Source organism: Lepidochelys kempii, chromosome 1, assembly GCF_965140265.1.
Source record: "Lepidochelys kempii isolate rLepKem1 chromosome 1, rLepKem1.hap2, whole genome shotgun sequence".
Classification (NCBI taxonomy): domain Eukaryota; kingdom Metazoa; phylum Chordata; order Testudines; family Cheloniidae; genus Lepidochelys; species Lepidochelys kempii.
In genome coordinates, this window is record NC_133256.1 from 297,798,761 (window position 1) to 297,814,810 (window position 16,050).

General features: G+C 41.4%; 1 protein-coding gene across 2 annotated transcripts in view; it reads right to left on the bottom strand.

Moving 5' to 3' along the window:
- CNTN1 (contactin 1) overlaps window positions 1–16,050 on the bottom strand; it is a 432,541-nt gene that overhangs the window by 302,998 nt on the left and 113,493 nt on the right. For both annotated transcript variants that reach the window (XM_073328045.1, XM_073328044.1), the window contains exon 2: window positions 7,115–7,162. The gene's annotated coding sequence lies outside the window, so the exon portion shown is untranslated. The remainder of the gene's footprint in view (window positions 1–7,114; window positions 7,163–16,050) is intronic.

Here is a 16,050-nt window from a genome sequence, read left to right on the forward strand (position 1 = left end):
TAGGTTGGATATTAGGAAAAACTTTTTCACTAGGAGGGTGGTAAAACACTGGAATGCGTTACCTAGGGAGGTAGTGGAATCTCCTTCCTTATAAGTTTTTAAGGTCAGGCTTGACAAAGCCCCGGCTGGGATGATTTAGTTGGGGATTGGTCCTGCTTTGAGCAGGGGATTGGACTAGATGACCTCCTGAGGTCCCTTCCAACCCTGATATTCTATGATTCTATGATTCTAACCTGGAGCAGATGGGAAAATAAAAAACACCTGTTATAGAACTGAACGTTTGAACTTGCACTTCTTTTTTGATGCCACATTTCTCGATTGCAAGTATATTCAGACCTTTTTTTTTTAAAGGGCTAGCCAATTACCAACTATAGAGCCAACTCAGATGCACTCTAATTTGTAATATAAAGAGCTTAACATGTTCCAGATGCAGAAGTCTAGCTCATGTTGTAGAATGTTTATCCTATGCTAAGAACTTCATACCCACACACTGGCTCCAACCCATTGCTAATGCCACAGTGCCATACCAAGTGTGATGTACTGTGAGGGTGCCATCTTTCAGATGAGATACTGAACCAAGTTTCTTTGTGGTATCTGTCCAGGTAACAGTTCCAAAATCTGTGGCAAATTTTCTGAAGAGCAAAGGAAAGTCCCAGTAGCTTTACTTCTTTCTTTAATTTTAGCAAAACTAGTATTTTCTCCATTCAACACTTTGATTGCATTTAAAGGGAAAAAAAACCAAACACACACACACTTCTACACAGGAGAGTCACATCTCTTCCCAATATTGGGCAGAGGCCCTGGTAGAGATTCTTTTAGTAGTCTCTGATAAGGCCTTCTCACACACACATAAAAAAAAAAGGAAATCAAACACACAACTGAGGAGCTAGGAGGGGAGGATGTGCCCAGCAAAACGGAAAAAGAAGGGGGAGAGGCGGCACCCAAACAAGGAAGCTGTAAGAATATAGCTATTTAGAGCAAGTCTTTAAGTGCTGTAATGAAACCTGTAATAAAACCTTACACAGAAGTATAAATATAAGCTTCTTTAATGTAAATCTTGCAATCTATTTACTAAAATAATGGAAATAGTGCTGCTATATGCCCGTTATTTAGTTTTTCATTTCTGAAGTAAAACAGATTGGATAAGACGGACCCCATTTGCTCCCTAGCATCTAGGGCACAGATGGGTGGAAAGTACATTCTACTGATTGTCAGCTAAGACGAGCATTGGAACATGACATTCTTAGTGAAATCATTATTGCTCAATTCAACAGGACTGGAGTTTCTTGCAGGAGAGAGGACTCTGGTGCCTCTTACTGCCTATATAAAGAATGACTGCTCAGTTGTCTTGATCTTCAGTTACATGGGTCTCTGCTTATTAATTTGAACACTAAGGGGTACAAACACCTCATGACAATATTTGAGTTGAGGGGCAATTCCTGTCAGGAAGTCCAAACTCTTGTTTCTGGTGGGCCTGTCAGATCAAATAGAATCCCTTAAACATCACTTATTTGAACTCTGCATCTACCTTGAAGACCCTTGCACTGGGAGCAGGCTACACGTTAGCCATAGTTTACAATATTTAAATATGTTCTTGTTCCAAGGTGGGGGAAAGGTCCCCCTTATCTGTGACAAAGGTGAAGGCTCACATCCACTGTGCTAGAAGTTATGAGTGGAACAAGTGTCTCAAACCCTCTTTTTCGCTTAGTCACCCTATCAGCTCATCTGTGAGGCTACTACATGGCTTTTACACAGAAGTCACTCCCATCACTTCCTTCTGTCTACCTTGACAGGACAGACATCATGGCCCCTGTGAAATTATCCCAGATTTAACAGCCCCATCAAAATATTTGGATAAGTTTCTTTAGATTGGCTCTGAATGTGCAGTTCAGAACACTGAAAGATAAAGAATGATAATATGGAACTACGACAAATTTCTCACCACTCATGAGAGACAAGAGAGCAATTGGACAAGGGTGATCCACTGGATATACTGTACTTGGACCTTCAGAAAGCCTTTCAGAAGGTTCCACACCAAAGGCTCTTTAGCACAGTAAACAGTCATGGGATAAGAGGGAAGATGCTCTTATGGATCAGCAATTGGTTAAAAGATAGGAAATAAAGGATAGAAATAAATGGTCAGTTTTCACAATGTAAAGTGGTAAATGGTGGGGTCCCCCAAGGAGCTCTACAGGGATCTGTGCTGTTTAACATGTTCATAAATAATTTGCCAGTGAGGTGGCAAATTGGCAGTGATACAAAATTACTCAAGATAGATAAGTCCAAAGCTGACTGTGAAGAGTTACAAAGGGATCTCACTAAACTGGGTGACTGGGCAACAAAATGGCAGATGAAATTCAGTGTTGATAAATGCAAAGTAATGCACATTGGAAAATGTAATTCCAGCTATACCTACAAAATGATGGGATCTAAATTAATTATTTCTACTCAAGAAACGGATCTAGGTGTCAGCATGAATAGTTCACTGAAAAAATCCATTCAACGTGGAGCAGCAGTCAAAAAATCTAACAATGTTAGGATTCACTAGGGAAAGGATAGATAATAAGATGGAAAATATCACAATGCCACTATATAAATCCATGGTACACCCACACACTGGATACTGTGTGAAGTTTTGTTTACCCCATCTCAAAATAGATATATTAGAATTGGGAAAGGTACAAAAAGGGCTACAAGAATTATTAGGGGGTATGGAACAGCTTCCATATGAAGAGAGATTTAAAAAGTCTGGAACTGTTCATCTTAGAAAAGAAATGACTAAAAGGGATATGACAGAGGACTATAAAATCATGAAAGGTATGGAGAAAGCACCTAGGGAATTGTTATTTACCATTTCACATAACACAAGAACTTGGGGCCACCCAATAAAATTAATACACAGCAGGTTTAAAACAAAACACAAGAAAGTAACTTCTTCACACAATGCACAGTCAGATTGTGGAACTCATTGCGGAGTTAGTGTGAAGGCCAAAAGTATAACTAGATTCAAAAAAGCGTTAGATAAGTTCATGGAGGATAGGTCCATCAATGGCTTTTAGCCAAGATGGTCAGGTATGCAACCCCATATTTTGGCTGTCCCCCTAAGCCTACAGCTGCTACAGGCTAGGACTGAACAACACTCGAAATTGCCCTGTGCTGTTTATTCCCTCTGAAGCATCTGGCACTGGCCACTGTCAGAAGACAAGATACTGGGCTAGATGGACCATTGGTTTGAGCCACTATAACCATTCTTATGTTCCTTTCATCTTATCTACCTCCTAAGAGGATCCATCTATTTTCTTACACAGTTAACGATGAGTGACAATGCACAAGTGTAACTTCTCTTTGCAAGTAAAACTGATTATGAAATATTCTTTTAAACTATAAATTTCCCAAACTACACAGATTTAATGTCCTTTATTTTAATTTCTTTCTTTCCGAAAAATTATATGAGACTGCATACCTGATGGGCAAGCAACCTTTTTGCACACAATCCATTACAGGCTAGGCAATCTGGTATCTTGCATGCATATCCTTCTGCATTCATTTCTGGTTTGCTAGCAATGCTGTTCAGTGCCTTTCTCAAAGCTAATCATACAGCCCCATATTGTTCCTACTGACGTCACAGGGAGTTTTGTCATTGACATCAAGATGAGCCCTTTATTAGCATGTCAGTCCCACTTTAACCCCAAGGGGTAAGGTCTACATTGTAACAGCACAACACTGTTAACAGATACCATAGTTAATCTATTTCACTATATAATGCAAACTAAAAAACTGATAAATTGTTTGCAAGACATGGTACTAAATTAAATTTAACCTTTTACAAATGAGCCAAAGTTATTTCATGTCTAGGAAGAGGTCAGAGTGCCAAAACAAAATGAAGGTGATTTGAAATAAAGATGCAAATACACCTAAGCTGCTAAGTGATCTCCCTTATTCCAAGTTATCTTAACTCTACATCTCCCTGCTGCAGTGAGGAAATCAACATTATTGAGAGTTAATGCACAAGTTTTCCAGACAGACGAATAGTACAGAACATTACCTGGAACATCAAAACATATAAATGGGTGACATAGCCACTTGTAATGTGCTGATGATGACTGAACAAATTCGTTCCCAAAAAAAACCTCAACTGACTTTTCTTAAAAAACTAAAACACAAGCCCCCAAACTGTTGAGATGGCTTGCACGTATATGTCCAAGACACTGCACAGGTAATGACCCTATCTAGAAAAAACAATTCTATATATTTATGTCTAGCTTGTGCCCAGTTATATTAGAAATTATTTTTTTCTCAACAGCAATTCAGTCAAACAGAGTAGACCTCTTCATTTTCTAACTCAGGGATAAGATTGTAATACAGCGGGAGCTGAGGCAGTTGTTTTATTCCTCTCAAGAGAGATGAATTACTCATGATTGCTCTCTCTGTACTGGCTGGCACAAACTTTTCAACAACAATCTACTATTTAGAAAACAGACTGGCCTTTGTACTTAGTTTATGACTTCACCAAGGGCACAACTCTTAAAGTACTTTAATAATACAAAATAATGGTGCCTACATAGTGGCCAATTGCATATTTATATAAGTTAACATAATATAGAATAGGTAATCAAATATATCCTGCTAATGGCTTCCCAGTTGAATGTTGATCTGAACCATTTTTACCAGTTCCAACGTATTCAGCGGTGCTGAACACCAGCAGATCCTGATTAAGTTCTTTTCCCCCAACAAAATGTAAAGTATTTCTTTTTCATTAGATTAATTCTGATACAACAGCACATGCTGGACATAAGTCATATTGCTAATACTGTAGTGTTTAAAACTAGGAGTCTTAAATTGCACCTGTACTTGAAAGGTTTCACTGTGTTGCCCGGTGAAGTAAACTGAAATAACACTGAATTCCTGGAAGTTATATATTTACTCATGTATCAAGATGAGACCCTAACTCTTAAATTTTATCATTAAAAATAACAAAGATAGTTTACTTTTGTACAACACAGAGCACAATAGGGCCTCAAGTACCTACCAGGGTCAATAGGGGCCCAATCAAAAACCCACTGAGACAATGGAAAAGCTGCCACTGACTTCAGTCAGCCTTGGCTCATTCCCTAGCTGCTACTGTGAAACAAAAAATAAGTAATCCTATCATAACAAACTGCCCTTCTGTCCTTGTTACCAAAGAAATCAACTTTCCAAGCCATAAAAAAGCATAGACATTCAAAGGAGAGAGTCAGTTCTCTCCAGAGACCAAGTGATAAATCAGGGCTCACAGGTGGATTATGAAAAATGCAATACCTCTAAAGATAGAAGATGCATTTGAACAGAAATAGTGCCCATGCCATATCTAGTTTCAATGGCACTGAATAAGTTTATTCGGGGGGTGGGGGATGGGGGGGAAAATGTCATGAAATTTGAAAGAGTACAGAATAATGAGGCTACTGTAACAGGTTGAGTGGTAGGGTTTAAACTTGAGGTGAGGTTTGACAAAGTTAACTGCTGACTGAGTTAACTGTTTTCTTTCAAGACTCCATCAAGTACAGAAGTATTTAAATTAGCTAAGGGTTATTATGAAATTAAGCTTGATCTATTTAAAGTAATTGGACAAACCAGAACTAAGGTATATATGGTGTGCTTAAGTTAAGAGACAACATGTATAAGGAGAATTTAAGAAGGTATTTTACAGAGAAAGTAATAAATAGGAGGAATTATTATTTATTTGTACTGTGGTAGTACCTAGGGGCCTGATTCAAAGAACAGGACCCCCTTGTGCTAGGCATGATATGAACATAACAAAAAAATCTTGTCCCCATTTGCAAAGAGCTTATAGTCTGCTGGACTGGTGCCTTAAAGATTTATACATATGCTTAACTTGGCATATTGAGTGTAGTCCCATTGACTTTAATGGAACTACTCACAATGCATAAAGTTAAGCACATGAGTAAATCCTGGCAGGACTAGAGCCTAAGTATAGTTGAGGTAGCTAAGTCAAATATTATTAATCTATTTAAGCAAAACTTGGGTGATTATGTAGAATTTAATTATTTTAAAGGGTATAGTTTTGGCTCAGGAATAGCTGACAGCTTTCTAGGAGCTAATGGTTTTCAGTTTGTTTATATGGAAGCGCTTTTCGCTCTCCCTCTGGCAGAAAATGTTAAAGATTTATAAAGTGAAAAATACAAAACTTTTAAAAAGTGTAAAGCTGTTTAAAATACATAACATTTAGACAAGAGGTGGCTGAGTAGTCATGAGTCCATTCCAGACACTACGAGACTGGGCTTCTTCTGGTTCTTTACTACCATATAACAAGAAATGCTACTTTATGCTTTTTAAACAACATATTGATAAACATTTCCAAAATCTGTATAGAATTGTCTTATTTCTGAGCTTTACTTTAGTCAGGATCTCACATACATTATATTGCCCTATGCTGAACATCAAGCTGTATAGGGGGAAGGCACATCAAATGTTCTTCAGAACCTATCTGTTTCTGCACTATCTTATGCCTTCATTCCAGGTTTTCAATCCATTCCCCCACCAACAGAAGTCACCTAGGAGTATACTCTGTGTGCCTCCCTTCCATAACTCACTCCTTACAACCCCAAACCAAAGAGCATTAGAGACAATGGGCAATTTCCAATCACTCAGAGAGCCTTAGATCAGGCCTTATGGGAGTGAGTGTGGGAACATTATGTACATAGCGTACAAGAGGGTGGCATTCTATCTGCTCGCTTCTCAGACATCATATAATAGTGCCCATTGCCGCTGCCTTCAAACAAGAAGTGAAGGCTGTAAATATCAAAATATTACCTCAAACTAAAAATATGAAGTAAATTTATAAAGTTGAGTTTTACTTTAGAGAAGGTTTAAAAACAGAAGCAGTGTCCGGGATGTAAAAAACAGCAAGACCCACCTCTGTGTGTCAGATACATACAATAGTCGAATTTAAGGATATCATATTACCCATCTTTTTAAATGTAAGCTTAATGCAATGTAAAAATATTTTAACTCCCCAAGCGTTCATATAATTTTACTTGATTATTTAAATATACCAATGAATAATTATTTTACTACTGAACACTAGTGAGAGAATGTAGAAAGAAAAGTTACTTACCTTTACTATATGTGGTAAACTGTTTCAGTGCTGATCCAGATTCATTACCTACAAGTGAATACAGACGGAATTCAATCCAGTTGTTGGAGGACACTTTTAAAACATAATTTTCTACTGATAGATTGCTACATCTTATTGTTAAGATTTGTATAACAGACTTTCACAACACTCACTCATGTGCAGCGTTTCCAATGAACAACCTGGCATTAATCATTTCCTGGGTTTCCAGTTAGTCACTCTGTGAGAAATAATTTAAAACATACTAATAAAATCCCATCTTTATTAACTAGTGGTTTTAGTTTTCCTGATTATTTAAATACAAGCTATTATACATTTCTAAGATCGTTAATATCATATCTCAAAAACTTTGTTCTTCAACTCTCACATAAAACTATGTCAAGCTCTCTGCTTGAACACATACTCTGTATCACCCTCAGCAAGCTCCAACCTTCCCTGCCCCACAACTAATTATTCCTCCACACCCTATATTTTTTCCTGTGATTTCTCTTATTTCAGTCTGACTTCCACATGCTAGATTTCTTTTTCCTAACCACACAGAATACTTTTTGATGGCCCAAAAGGCCCTCTCTGATATCTTACTTTCAAACCTTCTCAGATTTGCAGCTGCAGGTATCACCCATCTGCCTTTAACTGCATCCTCTAGCACCTTTTAGTACTACACTGGTCAAAACCAAACACTTGTAAATAAAATAGTATCTGGTGTGGACCATGGATCCAAGGGTAGTGTGGGATATTTCTATGGAAGATAGAAATAAAAAGTAGGTGGGTAGAAAGCTGGCTAGATTGTCGGGCTCAACAGGTAGTGATCAATGGCTCCATATCTAGTTGGCAGCCGGTATCAAGTGGAGTACCCCAAGGGTCGGTCCTGGGGCCGGTTTTGTTCAATATCTTCATAAATGATCTGGAGGATGGTGTGGATTGCACTCTCAGCAAATTTGCGGATGATACTAAACTGGGAGGAGTGGTAGATACGCTGGAGGGGAGGGATAGGATACAGAAAGACCTAGACAAATTGGAGGATTGGGCCAAAAGAAATCTGATGAGGTTCAATAAGGATAAGTGCAGGGTCCTGCACTTAGGACAGAAGAACCCAATGCACAGCTACAGACTAGGGACCGAATGGCTAGGCAGCAGTTCTGCGGAAAAGGACCTAGGGGTGACAGTGGACGAGAAGCTGGATATGAGTCAGCAGTGTGCCCTTGTTGCCAAGAAGGCCAATGGCATTTTGGGATGTATAAGTAGGGGCATAGCGAGCAGATCGAAGGACGTGATCGTTCCCCTCTATTCGACATTGGTGAGGCCTCATCTGGAGTACTGTGTCCAGTTTTGGGCCCCACACTTCAAGAAGGATGTGGATAAATTGGAGAGAGTCCAGTGAAGGGCAACAAAAATGATTAGGGGTCTGGAACACATGACTTATGAGGAGAGGGTGAGGGAGCTGGGATTGTTTAGCCTGCAGAAGAGAAGAATGAGGGGGGATTTGATAGCTGCTTTCAACTACCTGAAAGGGGGTTCCAAAGAGGATGGCTCTAGACTGTTCTCAATGGTAGCAGATGACAGAACGAGGAGTAATGGTCTCAAGTTGCAGTGGGGAAGGTTTAGATTGGATATTAGGAAAAACTTTTTCACTAAGAGGGTGGTGAAACACTGGAATGCGTTACCTAGGGAGGTGGTAGAATCTCCTTCCTTAGAGGTTTTTAAGGTCAGGTTTGACAAAGCCCTGGCTGGGATGATTTAACTGGGAATTGGTCCTGCTTTGAGCAGGGGGTTGGACTAGATGACCTTCTGGGGTCCCTTCCAACCCTGATATTCTATGATTCTATGATTAATAACCAAGCATCCACATTCTTCCCTATGGGCAATTTCCTAAGGCTTTTAAGATGTAATCTCACCTGTAACGCAAAGTGGACCATACTCTTGCCATTTTAGGATTCAGCCACATAGCTTTTAGCTTTCCATCCCCTGTCCCCATCTACATCTTCTATCCTCATTGTTGTTCTTCAGTTTCTATTACTGTAGGAAGGCTTTTTAATGAGCAATAGGGTAAATATTGTCCTTAGTACTAAAAAACAGCAAGTTAGATGGGTGATTATTTAAAAGATAAAGAGTCTTTTAGAAATAATATTCTACATCTGCGCTGCCTTCCACAACATACTCTCCTCTCTTACCTCCACTGTAGCACTGGGGCTGCAGTGAATGCAAGAGAGAAGATTATGTTGTTGAAGAAGGCGCAGATATGGGGAAGACTGAAAGAATAAGGGGGGTATGGGGAAGAAGAGAAAGGAAGGTGAGAGTTTTGGAGTGACAAAATGACAGAAGAAGTGTGAGGGTTGTAGGTCATAGGAGTACATAGACACTCAAGACTACACCCCATCAGATGCTGTGCCAGTTCTCCATCAAAGACATACCTGCCTCCTCCCCTCACAATATATTTGTCACAGATTGTTAGTAAACCACCTAGACCTATGTGGATGATATGGAGAAAGAACAAGGTGGTCAAGAGGCAGTGCATCAACACTTGAGGGAACAGGACAAACCACGGCTGCGTCCTAAATTGAGTGTAAGGAATAAAAGATCTTATTTAGCTGTCACCCTCTTCAGGCAGGGTACCAACTGCAGGAGACATACTCTGCACCAGCTAAAAGAAAAGGAGGACTTGTGGCACCTTAGAGACTAACCAATTTATTAGAGCATAAGCTTTCGTGAGCTACAGCTCACTTCCTCAGATGCATATCGTGGAAACTGCAGCAGGCTTTATATATACACAGAGAATATGAAACAATACCTATTCCCACCCCACTGTCCTGCTGGTAATAGCTTATCTAAAGTGATTTCCAGCACAAATCCAGGTTTTCTCACCCTCCACCCCCCCCACACAAATTCACTCTCCTGCTGGTGATAGCCCATCCAAAGTGACAACTCTTTACACAATGTGCATGACAATCAAGCTGGGCTATTTCCTGCATAAATCCAGGTTCTCACATCCCCCCCACCCCCATACACACACAAACTCACTCTCCTGCTGGTAATAGCTCATCCAAACTGACCACTCTTCAAGTTAAAATCCAAGTTAAACCAGAACATCTGGGGGGGGGGGGGGTAGGAAAAAACAAGAGGAAACAGGCTACCTTGCATAATGACTTAGCCACTCCAAGTCTCTATTTAAGCCTAAATTAATAGTATCCAATTTGCAAATGAATTCCAATTCAGCAGTTTCTCGCTGGAGTCTGGATTTGAAGTTTTTTTGTTTTAAGATAGCGACCTTCATGTCTGTGATTGCGTGACCAGAGAGATTGAAGTGTTCTCCGACTGGTTTATGAATGTTATAATTCTTGACATCTGATTTGTGTCCATTTATTCTTTTACGTAGAGACTGTCCAGTTTGACCAATGTACATGGCAGAGGGGCATTGCTGGCACATGATGGCATATATCACATTGGTGGATGTGCAGGTGAACGAGCCTCTGATAGTGTGGCTGATGTTATTAGGCCCTGTGATGGTGTCCCCTGAATAGATATGTGGGCACAGTTGGCAACGGGCTTTGTTGCAAGGACTCCAGCGAGAAACTGCTGAATTGGAATTCATTTGCAAATTGGATACTATTAATTTAGGCTTAAATAGAGACTTGGAGTGGCTAAGTCATTATGCAAGGTAGCCTGTTTCCTCTTGTTTTTTCCTACCCCCCCCCCCCCAGATGTTCTGGTTTAACTTGGATTTTAACTTGAAGAGTGGTCAGTTTGGATGAGCTATTACCAGCAGGAGAGTGAGTTTGTGTGTGTATGGGGGTGGGGGGGATGTGAGAACCTGGATTTATGCAGGAAATAGCCCAGCTTGATTGTCATGCACATTGTGTAAAGAGTTGTCACTTTGGATGGGCTATCACCAGCAGGAGAGTGAATTTGTGTGGGGGGGTGGAGGGTGAGAAAACCTGGATTTGTGCTGGAAATCACTTTAGATAAGCTATTACCAGCAGGACAGTGGGGTGGGAATAGGTATTGTTTCATATTCTCTGTGTATATATAAAGCCTGCTGCAGTTTCCACGATATGCATCTGAGGAAGTGAGCTGTAGCTCACGAAAGCTTATGCTCTAATAAATTGGTTAGTCTCTAAGGTGCCACAAGTCCTCCTTTTCTTTTTGCGAATACAGACTAACACGGCTGTTACTCTGAAATCTGCACCAGCTAGTGAGTCACTGGTGACAAGTCAAACAATAGTCCCATCTTCCCTGCAGGGGGCTTTAGCAAGCAGGGAGCAGCCTCTCAAGCTGTTCCTGGCCCCAGCCAAGCCTCTCTCACAGAATGAGGTCGGCTCTCCTTTGCACTCAGATCCCACCAGAGCTGTGCTTTTCCCTTTTAACCCCACCCTCCAAATCTGACAGCAGGTGTAGCAGGGTGAGGCTGCCCACAGCAACTTTTCTGCTGGAGTTTGTACTCAGAACTTGTCATTTCAATGGTCATTAGTTTTAGGCCCAGACCCACAAAGGTACTCAGATACCCAACCCTCAGATTAAGGCATCTAAATCTCACTTTTAGGCAGCACTGTAATCCACAAAACCATTGCTCAGCATCTGGTAGGCACCTAAATTTACTCCACATCTAGATTTTACAATAGAAGTTCCTAGATGCCTGTTTCCACCTCTGAGCGTGTGCGCTGCTGACTCTCTCTAGGCATCTGGACATTCACCTCCCACCTAAGCCCCAGTGTGTTCCATGAACTGGGGGAAGACAGGTGCTTCTCCACCTAACTCACCTAGACAAAAGTACCACCATTCCTCCTTCCCCCAGCCCTTTCAGAAAGAGAAGGTACAAGTTTATAATCTGGATTGAGAAGACATGCTGAGATACAGAAAAGTTAGCCTCAGGGTCCCTGTGATGGGGTATATAAGTCACACTGGGATAGCAGAGGTTAAGAAGCATTTCTGGGCCCAGATTGCTCTGCCCTGTCACACCTGCAGAGCCTGCTCCAACTGAAGGAGGAGCTGAAAAGGGAACCAGACAGCTCAGAGGGGACGGAGGGAGAAACAAGACAAGACAGGGAGAGTAGAGGCAGAGAGACCTATCTTGGGAAACCCTGAATAAGGTACAGCCAGAGTCCTTACTGCAAGTGGCAGCTATCCCAGGCCCTGGAGGGGAAGCCAGGGAAAGGATTCCAATGAGAGGTAGCTGGGAGCTCTCTCTCAGGCTGAAAACTGAGAGAAGCCTTGGAGGCTGACTGGAGACAGGGGCTGATCTTGGACTGCAGCCTGCCTGAAACCCAGGGTAGAGGGAGAGTGACAGACCCCAGGTGATGACAGTGAAACCAGGAAGCTGGACCAGTGAGAAGCTGGGGCTAACATGCAAAGAAGGTGGCTACCAGCTGAGCTGAAGATTCAGTTGTTTTGTGCTATTTCTTCTTGGACTTTAAGACCTGGTGGAGAAGCAAGTGGTAGGAAGTGGCCCAGGAAGGCAGCCCCAAAGCAATCCAGAGTGTTATCACTGCCTCTCATAGAGCCCTGGGTTGGAGTCTTGTGGAGAGGGAAGACCCAGGCTTCCCTACAACCCCACCCTTTCTCCCCTTCCTTGGAGAGGATGAAAAGATAGAGATACCATAAGCCCTGTGGCAAGGGCATGCCACCTTTAGAGAGGGGCTGAAGATGCTTTCTCTTGGTGGGACTGCATATATTTTGTAGGACTCTTACCTCAGAAGGGGGCAAACTCAACTGGTGACCTGTCCAGAGGGCCAAGTCACTACCTACCAAAAGATGGACTGCCACAGCACTGGAGTGATTGCTGGCAAGGGATGCTGGAGACAGGGAGCCAGTGAATTCACCACTAGGCAGCAGCACCAGTAAACTCAGTTCCCATCACAGTCATATACATTTATTTTGAAAAATTACACGCAATTATTCAAAATATGTGAAGTTTTAATAAAAATTCTATTTAATAGAATTAATAAATATATAAATATTTAATAAATATAATAAATTAATAATAAAAATAAAAATAAAAATAAAAATGTTTTATACATTAAAATATGTTAACTAGTTCCTATCATGTATTTAGTGGAAGACCCTAACATTAAAAATATATCTAGACTTCTATATCAATTTTTTTCAAAATATGTTTGTTATATAAAACGCTGTATTTGTTTTGCTGTTTGGATCTATGCCTCTCAAATGAAGCCAACAGCTGTTGCAGAATGCAAGAAGCAAACAAAGATGAAAGAAATCAATAGGCATTCATTTCAACCGTAATGGAAGGTAATTGAGGCAACAAGTGGCTAGAAGTATGCTGGAATAAATCCAATGCATTCTACCCCTTTCAACCACATTTTGGGTAATATTAGTCCATCATTTATGAATATTTCACCTGTTTGAGTATTAACTTTTAACATCTAGAGAACATTATGGAAAAACCTGTATCAGCTATACAGTTGCTAAAATAAAACAGGAACATGTTTTTTACTATGTAGATCAGGAAATTAGAAATGAATTTGCAAGTGTGATAAGATAGAACACACACAAAAAATAGGCAATAACGTAGTGGAATTTGAAGATTGGAACAGAGCCCCATTGGAGACCGTTGTTACTATTAATGAACAGAATAATACTATACTGAGGTTTAATGATGGGAGTCTTGAGAATATAGTGTGGGAAACTGCAAAGTCCCTGTGCATGTTCAAAGTGCGCATCGAAAAGTCAAAGGAATTCGCACGTGGTTTTGGAAAAGGTAAGGAGATGGATAGGCTCATTGCCGTGGAAAGTGAGTGCATCTTCGGTAGAATTTTGGGGAGTAAAAGTAGGGAGACTTTGTCCTTAAAAAGTATGGTGTATGGCAGATCTGCCATAAGTGCTGCAATTTCTCCTGTGTGTCTCACAGAGGTAATTGCTACCAGAAATGCAGTTTTCATACAGAGATGTAGAGGGAACATGTGGCTAATGGTTCAAATGGTTTTTGGGTTAGATATGTTACGACTATGGGAAGGTCCCAAGGTGGATTAGGCAGTTTGATGTCTGGGCATACGGTTTGGGGTCCCTTAATCTTGTCCAGTTAAGAAGGCAGGTGGTGCATATAGAATTTGTTGTGCTATGAAGGAGTACATTTCAAACTTGCTCTCAGCAAGTTTGCTTGGCCTGAGAGAACCATGGAGGAGCCAAACCTTGAGGTGTAACATGGTTAAATTGGGGTGGAGTAGTAGACCGTGTTCTTGGAACAAGAGATTTGGGCAGAGGGGTAGTGGGATGGGTGCAGAAAGTGTCATCTTGGTTAGGAAAGGGTACCATGTATGAGTGGTATTGGAAAAGGCGTACATTAGGTTGGTGTTCCATAAGAACACAAACTCATCCCCCAAGGAGTGTTTGCCTAGTTCCGCTCTGGAACAAAATCTTAGGCATTTCTTGTTTGCTACAGTTGCAAAAAAGATCTGTGGTTGTGTATCCCCATGTGTGGAATATGTCTAGTACTATATCCTCGTTTAGTTCCCATTCGTGGTCTATGGGAAATCTTCTGCTGAGGTCGCCTGCGATGATATTGAGAGAGCCAAGTAAGCATGCAGCTGATATTTAGACATTGTGTCTGAGACATCAGTTCCATCGTTCAACCGCTTCTGTACAAAGGGAGTGGGATCGTGCCCCTCCCTCCCCCCTGCCTAGTTACATAGAACATGCAGGCAATGTTGTCTGTCATTATCCTGACACATTGGTTTTGTATGAAGGGGAGAAATTGGAGAAAGGCATATAGATATATCTCTCAGAGTTCTGTAGGTTGATGTGAAGGGATGTCTCAGCAGGAGATGAAAGCCCCTGGGCAGTGTATTGGGGTATGTGTGCTCCCTATCTTGTAAGGGATGCATCCATAGTTATGACAACCAATGGGATGTCCTGTAGAAAGAGGACCCCGGAGCAAAGGTTGTCAGGCAATGTCCACCAGTGGAGGGAGTCCTTCACTGTGGGAGGTATGTATAAAAGTTTGTTCAGTCCATGGACATTCAGTTTGTAGACAGTGGACATCCAGCTTTGGAAACACCTCATGAAGAGGCGAGTTCCTGACTACAAAAAAGTGCAAGAGGCCATGTGGCCTAGGAGTTGTAGGCAATCTTGTGCAGCCACTTGTGGACTGTTGCACAACTTGGCAACAAAGAGGTTGATGGTGTTGAAAAGGTGGAGTGGGACAGATGCTATTCCCTTGTGTGAGTCGAAATTTGCTCCTATGAACTCCAGTTGTTGGGTGGGAGTGAGTGTAGATTTTCTTTGTTCATTCGCAGGCCAAGAGCATGGAAACATTGGACTGTCTGTTGTGTGGACTGAATGGGTTATTGGAGGGTCCTGGCTTTGAAAGGGCAGTTGTCGAGGTAAGTAAAAATTATGATTCCCTGCCTTCTAAGATGAGCTGCTACGACTGCGAGGAGTCTGGAAAAGACAAGAGGCGCAGTCGAGAGGCCGAAAAGTAGGACCCTGTACTGGTAGTGTTGTGAGCCCAGAATGAAGCAAATAAAACATCTGTGGGCAGGATGTATGGTCATATGACCATAAGCGTCCTGCAGGTTGAGGGCTGAAAACCAATCTCCTTGCTCCAGTGTCGGAATTATGGTTGCAAGAGTCACCATTTAAAAAAAAAATGAATTTATTGAGGCATCTGAGATTGAGAATGGGTAGCCATCCTCCAGTTTTCTTTTCTGTTAAAGAGTAATGGGAGTAGAACCCTTTTCCTCTGTGTTGGTCAGGCACTGGTGTTACTGCTCCTAACTGGAGGAGGTGATGCAAATCTTGGTGGAGCAGTTATTCGTGAGAGGGGTCCCTGAAAAAGGATGGGGGGAGCAGGTGGGGGGGCAAAGATAGGAAAGGAATGGGCACTGAAGTATGGATGATGTTTTCTATACCCGCAATCACATTTTCAAATTTGCTTATTAGTGGGAGGGGGTTGACATGGAGCTGAT